The following is a 13,744-nucleotide window of genomic DNA, read 5'->3' on the forward strand; positions in this document are numbered from 1 at the left end:
TGATACCTAGTTTTCATGCTTTGTGTATCTCCAATCCCCCCAGGCTCCTGCTTCTTAATCACAGTAAAATGGGGAAGCTTTGGGGTAATTTCAAAATGAGCCAGTTATTTTCATGGGGGCTACGTGCTTCCTTACGAAGCACACTCAAGGATACTATTTCTTGTTTATTTGGCACTTTTTTTCTTCCTTAAGTTTATCTCATAAATCTACTTTGACCCCCGTCCAAGAAGCCCTGGCTTGAAAGCTCTTTCTACGTACAATGTCAATGTAAAAAACCCAGGACTGGTGAGTCCCACTCCTGTCACTGCTGGTCTTTCCCCAGCTCCCCCTTCACCACATGTTAATTTGGATCCCCGCAAACAGCGAAGGTGGTGTCCCCGCAGCTGAAAAAGCATCTTCCACCTTTCCCACACAAGGCTCACTTCCCACCCTGCACTCTCTTCCATGGTAGTTTTCCTGCAAACCCACTCCCGCTAGTCCCAGGCACTGCCGGTCGCTGCTGCCAGACTGCTCTGCATTCGGGATACTGCACATACTCCTTCTGACAGCTTGCACAGGCTTGTATAAACTATTTGGATATAGTTTACAGTAAGAAAGAAGGCTATGAGATTTACAACTACTGTTTTCAGGGCCATAATAGGTATGTAGGTGTAAGGACTGGGGTAAGCTGTTACTCTCAGAGGAAAAAAATACTATCTATCTCCCTCAGACATTCTGCGTGTGGAGGTAGGGCAGCTCAAATGGTCCAGACCTTTATATATGAGCAAAAGGAGAGTGGCTGAAAAAGAGATGAATATACAAAAGCTTCTTCCCAGTTGACAGTTCCATGCAAAAAACACAACATAAAATGGAGACCAGGGGAAAAGACTGTCAGGTTGGACTACATGATCTTTAAAGGTCCCTTCCACCACAAACCATTCCATGATTCTATGATTACGAGATCCCAAGTCAAAATAATGACAGTCCAGTAAGGATTTTACAAAGGGACTGTGGGATAAAGCATTCCACTCCACACCAGATCTTGGGATAAGCCCAACTCCAGGTTTGTCCCAAAATGATTTGCTGAGTGACAGCGAGGTAGTGTCAGCAGGATTTTTTCCTGCGCTGGCAGTTAGTGCAGAAAAGGCAGGTACGGACAGAGTCAATAGGAACGAGAAGGGACAGTCCGGAGAGGGATGAGCAGAGACAGAGAATGGGACCTGGTGAGAAGGTGAGCCAGGAGGGCTGGTGAGCAGCACTGAGGGACACGTTCCCCTAACCAGCACAGTGCCATTTACCACGCACAGAGGCAGAGGTGTATTCTTGGCAAAGGCATGCCAGGCTTGTTGTCCGAAAGCTCAGCCAGCGTTGCTGATCCTTCAGTTTCTACCGTAACTTCATGGTGTTTGGTCCGTGCAGGAGCAACACGCAAAGTGACCTGAGAAAATGGCACTGTCTGAGCAATCTGGGAAGAAGTCTCAGGAGAAGACATATGGATGGATCCAGGTGCCATTAAGAAAAAACCCACCATTAAACAGAACAACCACTTGAGAAATACCTAAATCTTATGATTCTAGAGGAAAAAAAAGAAAGAAAAAAATTTCTTTCTTGAGGCTAGGAACTGGATTATTGGTTTTACAATGCCATTTCTCTTCAAGATGGCTGTGACACACAGCAATAGAGAGAGATCATGCTTGAAGTGCAAGGAGCAAATATTTTGATTGAGATCCTCAACAAGTTTGAGATTTGAGAATGAAACCTAGATTGAGCAGTGAACATTTTTCTTCCGATAGGGCAGGAATCTGCAGGGTACTGGCACCTGCTGCTGTGCCACAGGCATAACACAGAGCCGCTTCTGCTTCTGGAGCAACCCGCTTGAGTTGTCTGCAACCAACTAGAGATGTCTACATGGGTCTGACTTCCAGGCACTGCAGACCAACCACCCTTCCAAAAGACAGCTCCCCAAAAACTGGCCCTCTGATGAAGTAGCCTCTGAAAACTTGGACGATCTCTAAGCCCACAACTGTTCACAAAAAAAATAAAGAAAAATGATTGTTGATAAATACAGTGGCTGCTTTCTGTATCTTCCTGTGCAAAAAATCAGAAAGGTTGTCATTTGTTCAAACAAGCAGCGTTTAGAGAAAGGGCTATTGCCGTTACTTTTTAAAATTACATCCAGCTCAGGCCATGGAAATTGGTTAACCTGCCTAAGTAAGAAGCAACGCACGGATACATCAGGTCAAATACATCACAGTTTCTCTCAGATAAGTGGAATCCACGCTGCAGACATTGTGTGGCAAATAGAAAAGTAGATGGAGTCAGCCTTAAACCGAACAAAGTTACGACAGAAACCCAGAAATTTCCTTTCTAGCCCATGTGTTAAGGCCCAATCATGCAAGGAAGAAAGCTTTCCATCAAAGCTGGCCTTGGACCGCTATCCACATTAGAAATACCTGAATCCATACAAGGTGCTGAATCCAATTATTTTTAATATGGTACTATAACATGCTATTTTTGATGCACACAAGGGAGTGCTGGTGGCACTCAGACAGACAGGTCTGCCTTGTGTGCACAGAAGAACATCTGGTACCACATCTAGTACCACCTCCGCCAGGCACCTGCACCCCAGCGAGCAGCCACCAAGGGAAAGGCACAGCGCTGAAAGTCTTCTGCGTGCTCAAACTCCCACCACGTTCAGACAAGTTACCCATACTGAAACCACGCACGCTTTTGCCCCCCTCCAATGGTCGGCTCATGTGTAGATATTTGAGATGATAACCACTTTTTAGCTAAGCAGACATTAACTCAAACCACTACGGCTTCAGCTTTCCAACTTGGCCAGTTCAGTCACCGCAGCTGGGAGTCCCTCAAAGCCTGTTGCGTGTTTGGAAAGGTCCAACTTTGCAGGCACAGCCCAATTAAAAGCCCCACAGAGCAGAGATCACTATTTAAAGCTGAACTGTTCACTTTTGTTTATTTATAGCAAAACCATTAATTGCTAATCACATATTTGTTTGCTGGAAAACCAACGCTCCAAAATAAATACCAAGTTTAAAGACCATTCCCAGAACACTGGACGGTATCAGGAACAGCGCTAAAAATGTAAATCAGAAACATCAAAACACATCAGGATTTCAACTAGAGGAACAAACAACCCATTATTTCTGTGCCAGAAAAGAGGTTACCCATAAGCCGTCAGTTAGCCGCAGAGTCATCTATAGTGCAGCAGTTATTTATGTCCTGGAGAATGACAGACACCACTGCACAGTATCTGTTGAAAATATCTTCATGGCAATCAGCATATGCTAGATTAAATGAGGTATCTCTTAATACAGAGTTTCGATAATCACCTTGGAAAAGTGCCTTTTAAATACTTGGCATTAAAGGCAGAACCTCAGAAAGAGGATAGTTTCATTTATGAGTTAGTTTCATATATCAAAATCATGCAAAATTAAAAAAAAAAAAAAAAAAAAAAAAAGAAGTGGGGGAGTTTTTTAGTCCTCTTCACTAACAGAGCTCCATGCTTCCCTCAGGAGAAGAATGTTCCCTCAAATATCAGTCTGCCCTTTCTCCATGAAAGGTGTTTTAAACAAGCACAGCAGCCCAGGCTGCATGGAAAGCCTCACCACCAGCCACGCTGGGAAGCAGTAACAACTCCACAGCAGACTGCTATCTACCTCCTGAAATCCCTATGGGTACAGGACTTCCCTGAAGCACCCACATCCACTGGCTGTCAGAAAAGCTTTGACTGCTCTGACAGCGCTGCCCTCAAGTTCCCTGATTTTCATGCATATTTGAACGCCAGGTAAGTGCACACAGTCAGCCAATTTTCAGATTAGGAAAAAGGCGTAACAGCTCAAGCCCCTGGCTCCAGGCCACATAGGAGACACCCCCCCACATACTCCAGCTGCCAGCTCTCACCGCCTCGCTATGCTGCTCTCCGTACCTGCACAGTTTAGGGCAGGAAGGTTTCCCTACAAAGCAATGCTCACCAGCATTACTGGCCTAAATTTCCAAAACAGGGAGTCATACAGTTAGGTTTCTCACCACCGTTGCAGTCGCTACCATTCAAAACTTATCATTTATTCACAGTTCAGGAAATTGGTTCAGTCTTCAAAATTACATCTAGACCTTCAAAAGTTAATTGGAGACACTGATCATGAAACGGAGACCAGTAAGGAAGGGGTAGTAATAATAATAATAATAATAACAACAACAACAACAACAGTGCCAAGATTCCCTTATGTTGTTGAAAACAGTAGCCAATAGGAAGAACAGGCTCATGTCTTAATGCCTCACCCTTCTCCATTTGCTCTCCTGGAGTCAGGATCATCTGCACCCAAGGTCAAGTTGCAAAGCCTATACTCTCAGATTCTGGACAGAAAGCAAACACCACATGCACACCGAACACTGGTTGTGGTAAATCACCTAAACACACGACACAGGGTCAGGCTCGGTCCCTCTGACGGTGCTTTCATCAGGACTCACCCCGGTTTGCTGCCAGCCCCCTTGCTCTGGACTTCTCCCCGCTTGCTAGGAGCCCACGCAGTGCTGGTGCCACACCAACTCCCCGCAGCCCCAGCAGATAAATCTTCCTAATGGGGTCAACCCCATCCCTTACACACTTTGACAAGCAGAGAAGCTGTTAGCAATGTGGACACCTCACAATGCTGAACATCCAACTTAGCGCTCGCCAATGCAAACGGGGCAGGACACACCTCCCCGCGCTGCTGATCCATGTCCTGGAAACACAACCAGCCGCTGGCTCCACGTCTTCTGTTCGTGCACCGGGAGCGGAGGAAGCAGTGCCGGCAACCCTGTATCATCCCACCAGATACCTCTCTGCGCCTCCAAAACCCAGGTGTGGCTGTGCTGAGCTGCTCCTGCCCCGTGCCAAAGGTGCCGTGCTGGTGCGCGGCTCCCAGGACTGCCCCTGCACAAAGGCACATGGATGTTCCCTCTTCCAGCGTCCCGCAGAAGCAAACTCGCACAAGGTGCCTGCCAGCCACATGCTCATCATTTTCCCCACATTTTTCTTCTGGCAAGGGATGGGGAAAGCTGCTCACCTGAAATAAAAGGACTCCAGCCTAAATAATAACTATTAGCTTATGCCCAGGGATGTTCACTGCTGCTGAATTTAACACCTCAATTTCGAATGAAGTTTCACATAGCAAGGTGCTACTTGCATATAGTTCTTGATCCTCAGGCTCCTCTATGCACCGATTGAAAGCCAGCTACCATTTCAATCTGACCCCTGCAAAGCTCCAGAAAGGTAGAAAAAACTCAGCTGTGTCAGAGAGCATCAGGTCAAAGATCAAAGACATCAGGAAGAACTTTGCCTGATTTGAAGCTCCACTATCAGTTTCCTCTGTATTTTTAAGATGAAAGTATTGAGCAAAAAAGTGGGAGTTATGAAATAGCAATGCATCAGCTTACTAAAACAAACCCAGCAAAATTACAAATCCATACAGAAGGGGGAAAAAGAAGCATGTCTCGCTTGTGAAACTATTATGAATAAGGAGAAAATGTCTGTGGTTATAATATATTTCTATACCACTTTTATAAGAAAAGGCTCTCAATAGCTTTTGGCATATGAAAGCCACTATGAGGACTGCAATAAAATTGAGAGTAGTGTAAAAGAGCCATCACACATGCATCCCTAGAATTTATGTTCAAATCCTACTGTATTAAAATCTGTATTCTGTGGCTTTTGGAAAAATGATTTTATTTTATTAAATGAACTATACAATATATTGTTTCTCTGAAGAAAAAGTATCAGTAGGAACATAAAGTAGTTCTTTTAGCACTAAAAAAAATGGTTTGAACTTAAAAAACACTTTCAGTAAGTAAGCACACTTCTAGTGTGAGTAGGGGTGTATACACACACGTACAGCCCATTTCATCATGCCCAGCTGCCCTCAAACCTCATGTCACTACACAGCCTGTGACAGTTACAGTCATTTAAGAGTCTAAATCCTTGTTGCTGTGTTTCTAGGGGATATCCTAAGGTCCAATGAGGTCTCAAAGAACATGAAAGCATTAATTTTTTTTTTTTTACATGCCAAAATACTGCTCTCGAACAGACATTCCTCAAATGCATATAAATGCATCCTTTGCAGCAAGTGGAACAAGCAGACGTGCTGCACGCTGTGGAGGTAACACACACGGAGCTGCACGTTCACGTGCAGGCTCAGCGATGGGCCACAACGCGCAGTGCATCACTGTACATCACCGTACGAGCCCGGGCATCGCAGCCTGACACTCTACCAACTTCTTCGCAAGAGTTGCAGACACTCTACACGACTAAACCAAATTATATTCAGGCACAATCATTTCATGCCGCAGCTTGGTGATCACTTTACAGCAGGATAAGCCACCGTGGCCACCAAAGCAGCTGTCCTGGGCTCACCCTCTCCCCCCAGCCTTTTTTTTTTTTTTTTTCCTTTTCTTTTTCTTCTATTTTTTTGTTGATTTTGCTCTCACTGGGGATTGAGCTGCCCTATTCCAAATATGCCTGCGAACAAAAGGGAGAGAGGGAGGGAGGGAGATGGGGAACGGGTGCCTGGGGCAGGCGGGAGGGATCCTTTCCATGTCCATGGCAGCTCAAACTGTTTGTCAAACAACAGCCGGAGTTGAGGCAACCAAGATGGTGTGTAAAGAGCAGAAAGTACCTTCGAGAAACATACTGAACACTATCAAAATACCCAAGGCTTAAATAGACACATGAAGTATTTAAATGCTTTCACACCCATAACAAATTTTGTTTACTGCCCAGCATTTAAACAGCTTTTTCTTTACTATTGTAAGGTTGTTCCCAAACAGTGTGAATTTGATGTTGCAATGAATAGTAGCACTTCAGCTCCTATTTACAACCCATTCAGCGACATAATTCCACAAATAGCACACAGAATTTCCACACTTTATGAAATAAAATGTGTTCTTGGCTCAAAAGAAGTTGTGCAAATTAGCTGACAAAAATCACTTCCTTTTGTTTTTCCTCTCTGATATAGAAAATTAGAGGAAAAAGAGAATTACTAACCAAGTAATATGAAAAACTTTATGAAAACGATTAGAACCACCAAGCACTGTTAACGCCCTCTCGTAATTATATGCAAAATGCTCAGTATCCAAGGAAACAGCGTAGTAATGAAGTTAGAGACTACTGTATAAATGCACCTTCTAAATCACCACCAAGAATGTCTATTCCAGAGGGACTGGCCAGTTTATTAGTGTGTGACACCCTGATCGCTTAGACATGCTACAGCTTAAAAACAAAAAGCTAACAAGCTACTTTTGCATAAAGGACTCTTTTGTCTGCCATGTATGAACAGTCCCTTCTTAGCATCTAGTTACAGAGTTCCTCTGCAGAGTTGCAGATTTCTCTAAGCCCGTATTCACCTTCATGAGAGTTGTTCAGAAATCTGTAATGATGGGCACTAATTAAACTGCATAACCAGCAACAAATGAAGCAGAGATGCTGTCCTTTGCTCCAATTTCTCAGCAAACTGAAATGTGCAATAGGAGAAATACTGAAATTCTGCTCTTCTCCAGAGCACATTGGTCTGAAATCCATTTCATTAGCACCAAGCACTAACACAAACTGACTTATGCCCACATTATTACAATTAATTTTAAAATTAATACTTATGCTCCCATATCAACAGCTCATTCTCAGGGATGTTTCCTAGGGAGACAGGCCAGTCTACAGTAAGGAAGCCAACACAAAATTAACTCCTGCTTTTTGGTGTTAGCAATTAGATCATCATGCCATACCCCTATTTTTAGGCTCAATTTCTGCAAGCATTCATTTATTCTCCTGATTTCTGTGGCACCTTATTCCACGTAACAGCCACTGAATATAAAGCAGTTCCATCCAGGTTCAACCACCCTGTCACTTTGTGGATGAACTTTGGTATTCCTCCCTCCCAGTATGTGTGACAGTTTTATAGAAGCACATACCTCAACATCCCCGCTTCTTCCATCGGATGCCCCCGTAATCTTTCTCTGTGACCTTTACATTCCCTTTGGCTCATTCTTTTCCATGACTGTAACACCCTTTATATAAGTAGATAGCCTAAGCCACACAGAGTATTTCCAGTTTGGCCTCAGGCAGAGATAGCCAAGTGCTAGAATAACCCAACTGCCAGCTCCTGCCCGACAGCACATACAGTGATACAACTCTCTCACTTTTTTTAGATGCTCTCAGGCACTGTGCTGATTTGGTAAAAAAGACTCCATCGTCTTCATGCTGCCTCCTCTTTGTGCCTTGTCTCTTCCGTTTTCACAAACTTTACTCCTTTCCCACTGTAACCCTCATTGCTTCTGTATGCAGTTCCAAAGGCAACTTGTCTGCCCTTCTCTTTCCATCCGCTCTGCTTTGGGGGGTCTTGCATCACTGAAACAACATTCACATCTTCAGTAAATTCTGTTGCTTTTCTTACACCATCCCTCTTCCAGATCCGCGTGGGGCTGATCCTCATTTCTCACCACCACAAACAGCTTCATCTCATGAAACACCTTGCTGCTTTGTCTGGTGCTGTCTCCTCTCAAGCTCTGAAGCTCACTTTCACACACCACAATAACTGATCTTGCCCAATTAACCTTTTTAGCTGGCTCCTATGCCTAAGATGTTTTGTTAAAAGGCTATAGAAATTCAGGCCATAGCTTTCTCTCACTACTCCTTTTTTCTCTCCCTTTGTCAATATATCCCAGTTGTACAGCATGCCCTAATGGCAATTTCTGCATTGTATCAGCATATCTGCAAATCTGTCTTATAGTACCATAATTATCTGATGCTTCACTAGATCTCTCTTTAGATTGCTTTGTTTAAACCCCCTCTAGAATTTCATAAACGAGTTACCAGACTGGCTAAAAACTTTCTTTTCTAAAGACATTGTCTTACGCTCTTGTACTTGAAGCAGCTGAGCACTCAAAACAGTTAAGCAAGTGAACTTTCTCATTTCCACTCCATTTTACTGTACTGCCAGCTCATCCACTTCACCAGCACTGTTTTTTTCTTTTGGCTATGACCAACAGTGACCACAGCAGTAATCTTGAGAATATCAATACTCTCTCAAAAGCCACACCAGAGATGGAATTACTAGAAACACTACACCAATGAAGTCAAAACCCAGCAATGGTCAAAACCTGTCAGCACTGTGAGAGGTGGCGCACCTTAGTCAGGCACTTTCTGCTTAATGCAAAATGATACTTAAAAGTTACGATTCCAACCACAGCTGGTTAATTCAGAAAACTCAAGTCTAGAAGGGTTAGGGGACATTCCAATAACCTTCCAAGATGTTGCTACTTATGCAGACTCACCCAGAACTCACCAGCAAGGAAATGTTGAGAGGATCTGAACTAATTTGATCTCTAAAAGGCAAGTGCTGGATGCAAAACTGCAAATATTAACTGCCTCCACAAAGTCCATCTCCAAAAGGGTAGCTCTCCCAGCCACGTCACCAGTGGCCTCATTTCCAGAGGTGCAAGGCACCATTCAACAGGAATGTCACTGTTCGCTACCATGGGAAAGTTGCTCTTCACCTCTCTGTTTTAGCTTACTTATTGTGGTTCATGCTTATCTGCCTGCCGTGAATGTCGTGAGGTTTAATTAGTTTTGGTCTGTAAAACACACTGAGATCCCCCCGAAAAGCTGTATATGCATTCGCAGTAGGATCCCTGCAAGATAATGTTCTTGGCATCCCCAGAGTAACCAGCACAAGCAGCCAGAGGACAACTTGAAAGACGAGGTACTCGAAGCACTAAGTTGTCTGTAATCCCGATCTCTGTCTGGAGGATCAAAAGTTTCAGGGGCAGCATTTTAGTGCAACACATGCTAAAACTGATGAGGGAGTTAACAGTGGTTTTACAGAAGAGCACTGGCAAAACCATTCTCATCAGTAATTTTCAGCAAAAAGAAAGAAAGTAAAATAAAAGCCCACCTTAAAACGGAAATATTGGGGGGGGGGGGAATGGAAATCAACAACACTAACAAAAGCACCATATGGGTTTTTTAAATATCCCAAACAGCTTAAAGTTGCCCAGACTTCTGTATTCATTAATTGCTCAGGACACAGATTTATTTATTTATGGCTCAGAAAAGAATTCTCAGCTCGGAGGCTTTCCAAAGAACAACCCTCCCCAGTTCTGCATGGCCACCTCGGCCAACTTGCCCTGCCGTTTCTTATTCTAATGCTAATGCAGTTCAAACAACCCAACCCTGCATTTTTAATCTATGCAATAAGCCTATCTCCTATCTTTAGGTCACTTAGTTGTGTCAGTTTAAATCACAACATTCCCATAGAGCAAAACCTGATCATTTTATTTACATATGAGGACAGAGAAGGGAGAAGAAAAAAAAGTTCATTATAAAAATGGGTTTTTTTGTTTGTGGTGTCTAATTCAAGCCCCACTGAAATCTGCATGAATTTAAACAGCAGTTGAACCATGAGAAACAACACATTTTAATTAAGACTTGCACAGCTACCTTCAAGACAGGATACCCTGAAAATATCTATCCATGCACAGGCCTATCATATTATATAATTATATATATTATTAGGTCTTATCCAAAGTCTGCTGGAATAAAGGCCGAGATCCCATTGATTTCGGTGGGCTTCAGATCTCTCTCTGTTTTGTAAAATAAGCCTGGACACTGCCACTCCGGCTTTCACAGGCATCCGCATGGGGATATTCACAGGGCTTCTCACAAGAGGGAAAAACCATGAAGTTGAAGCCATCCATGAAAGGTACTGGATTTATTCCAGATGTGGAACTGTTTTTAATTAATTTGGAAGCATTTGAAGTATTTGCTCATTAAATATGCTTTGCATTTCACACGTGCACGTAAGAGAGTAAGAAAACCCAAAATTGAAGCCAAAATCGTAATGTCTTATTAAAAAGACTCTGACACCACTTTTAGCAAAATTAGGCTTGCATGAAGACAAGAGTTACAGCACTGACGTAACACACCACACCAATATGCAAAGCATGTGGTTCTTGCGCTGCTTATCCCCAGGAAACCTCACCTTGACCTGGAGGACTCCTTGACTGGTTGGGCGCTCTCCCACCTCCACTCAGCCCTGCACCGCTCTGCCCGGGATACCTCCCGGCGTGCCCAGCCCCATCGCCAAGTGCAATACTTTAAGTTCGAGGTATCTGTCCTCTAGACAAGGATGAAACCGACTTATGGTAAATCTATGTGCCAAATCAATATTACCAGTAAAAATTTTGCATATGATCATACAGAAGCAGATTTAAGCAGCCAAGAAGGGAAGAAAGACAATTCCTTCAACTCCTGAGGTCTCGAGCCAATGCCTACCAGCCACCTGTCACCATTCAACTCCAATTAAAGCAACCTACGAGCGTACCGCAGTCATCTACAGATGCGAGAAGCAAACGAAAACTTACGGCCTCCTGCTTTTGCCAAGTTCACAGCAAAAAGCTCCACCGCGGAGACACGAGAGTGAATTTGGACGCCCGCACCAAGGCTGGGCCCGCTCCCATCCCGGCCAGGCATGAGGGAGGTCGTGCACAGCGGCGGTCCGGCAGGTCCACGCACAGAAAACCGCAGACCCTCCGGCGCAGACGAAGCCTAGGCACGTTTCTGCTACACCTAAACTTGTAACGGGCTGCCATTCGCCGCGGAAGCGCGGCGCTCCTTGAGGACGAGGACCCGCACCAGCCCATGCTAGGCCCCCCAGGACCGCTGCCGGCTGCTCCCAGCGCCCGGAGGACCCCGGTCGGGTCAGCCCCTTCCAGCGCCCGCTGCGAAGCGCTACCCGCGCCCGCGGTTCCGCGGTGCTCCGCGGCCGCAGACGCCGGCAGAACGCAGCTCTCGTCTCCCCTCTAGTGGCTGACCCGCCACAGCCGCTCGCGTGGCTTCTGCTGCCGCCGCCAACGCCGAGGGCTGGAGCGTGTCCCCTGGCACAGGCACCGCCAGCCCAGCTCCTCCGTCTCCTGAGCCCGGGCTCGGTGCCACGGCCGGGCAGGGATGGCGTTGCGCAGGGAAAAGGCACCGGGCAGAAATGAGCACATCTGGGCAGAAGCGCGGCTCTTCTGCTTGCGCGGGGAGCCCAAGACGCCCGGTTTGGAGATGAGGTGGGCGAAACCGCCGCACGAAGAACCACAGCTAGGTTCAGAACACGGTTGTGTTCTTTATTATTTCTCAGAGACCCGAAAGAATCGGGTATCTGGTGACTACGAAACGCTCAAACTTTTCCTGCCCAAAGACTAAGTTTTATGTCCGACGACAATGGTTTTGTCGCCAAGGGTCAAAATTAATTCTAGTGATCACCAGAGAAGTCAGTCTCTTAATGATCTCTAATCAATTTGACCAAGCGCTACCAAACTGCGTGTGATGCTCCCCTGTTCAAAACCAGCATACAAACATTAAAAAAACCCCAAACTTCACATTTCTTCACAAGTCATCTTTTTTTTTTTTTTTTTTTCCGTAAAAAAAACAAGCAGGAACATTCAAGTTTCTTTCCTTTGGTTGCCAGTGCTAAAATATGCTAACAACATTAAGGCAAGGGACGACTTGCAGAGCTCACAATCTGTATTCAGCATAATTAGCAGATGCCAATTTAACTTATTACTGCTTCTTCCTTTCTATATTATAAAAAGGATGTCAATGAAAACCTGTTATCTAAATGACTGTTTTCTCAGTGCTGATATAAAGCAACAATCATGGGAAAATAGAGTCACAGAGCAGGTGTTAGGAAATATCTGATTTTGAAATGACATTATAAACAGCTACAGTAAAGAAAGAAATTAATGCCTGCAGACAGGACTTTTCTCTCTTCCTTCACACTTTGCATTTTTAGACTGTTTTTAAACTAATTACGTATTTGGTGGCATTCCTAGTTATTCAAAGCAGCAATGCAACGTTCAAGGTAAAACGATATTAAATGAGGTTGCTCAACTGTCTCAGCCACCGATCATTTCAAAGCATGAGAAATGAACACCCTTAAGATGCGTTTGCTATGTACAGAACTAACAGCTAAGAAGTCAGAGCACAAATACCTGTGAAAGAAACCAAAGCAAGTCCTAAAAATCAGCCTCTTCCAAAATGCCAAGTAACAGACCGTGTCACAGCTAAGGGGACAGTTACAGAGTGCACTTCTCCTGCCTGCAAAGCTGAAACACATTTTATAAAACAAAGCCCTCTTGAACTAAGAGGCTGTTGAAAGATGCATCCAGCACACACACACACAAAAAAGCAGTGCACACCAAGGTTGTGGATTAAACAGGTTTCTAACACATAAACGATACAATCATCCAGTCTAGGCATCATTTGCTGCTACCTCTGCTTGGTGAAGATGCCTTCCCGCTAACATTTCTGCATATTACGATGCAGTGCAAAAAAATATTTTAATAAACTATCTTCTGACTCTCAGGGCTAAGTTGAAAAGCCTTGTAAGGCTATGCTTCTCCGCAGCTTTAATCGATTTCAGCTATAACTTCATTTGTTATGCCTAACAGACAGTGTAAACTTCACCCTTCCCAAGAATATAGAAAAAAATAACATTTCATACTCTCCCATAAGCAGCGTATGTAAAGCACAAAACAGAACCGCTGCACACATACCCCCAATTAAATTGGTCTCTGTGGAAACTAATAACTTTCCACAGTATGCACTGTAATCCAAGTAATACTTTTAAACAGGCATAAGCTGCTGTGTGCTGAACTAAGGCATTCTTACCTTGCAAAGAGTGCTTGAAGACGTTTAGTTACAGTAAAAGAGGAGAACGTGCATGTTGCCAAG

General features: G+C 44.3%; 1 protein-coding gene across 10 annotated transcripts in view; it reads right to left on the bottom strand.

Annotated features, from left to right (window-relative positions):
• FAT3 (FAT atypical cadherin 3) overlaps positions 1–13,744 on the bottom strand; it is a 422,077-nt gene that overhangs the window by 339,662 nt on the left and 68,671 nt on the right. The window contains exon 1 of one of the 10 annotated variants that reach the window (XM_030042465.2): positions 11,389–11,493. The exons of the other annotated variants lie outside the window; for them this stretch is intronic. The gene's annotated coding sequence lies outside the window, so the exon portion shown is untranslated. Of the gene's footprint in view, positions 1–11,388; positions 11,494–13,744 lie in introns of those variants that run through there. 10 annotated transcript variants of the gene reach the window in all.

Source organism: Aquila chrysaetos, chromosome 19 (genome assembly GCF_900496995.4).
Source record: "Aquila chrysaetos chrysaetos chromosome 19, bAquChr1.4, whole genome shotgun sequence".
In the NCBI taxonomy this organism is placed as follows: domain Eukaryota; kingdom Metazoa; phylum Chordata; class Aves; order Accipitriformes; family Accipitridae; genus Aquila; species Aquila chrysaetos.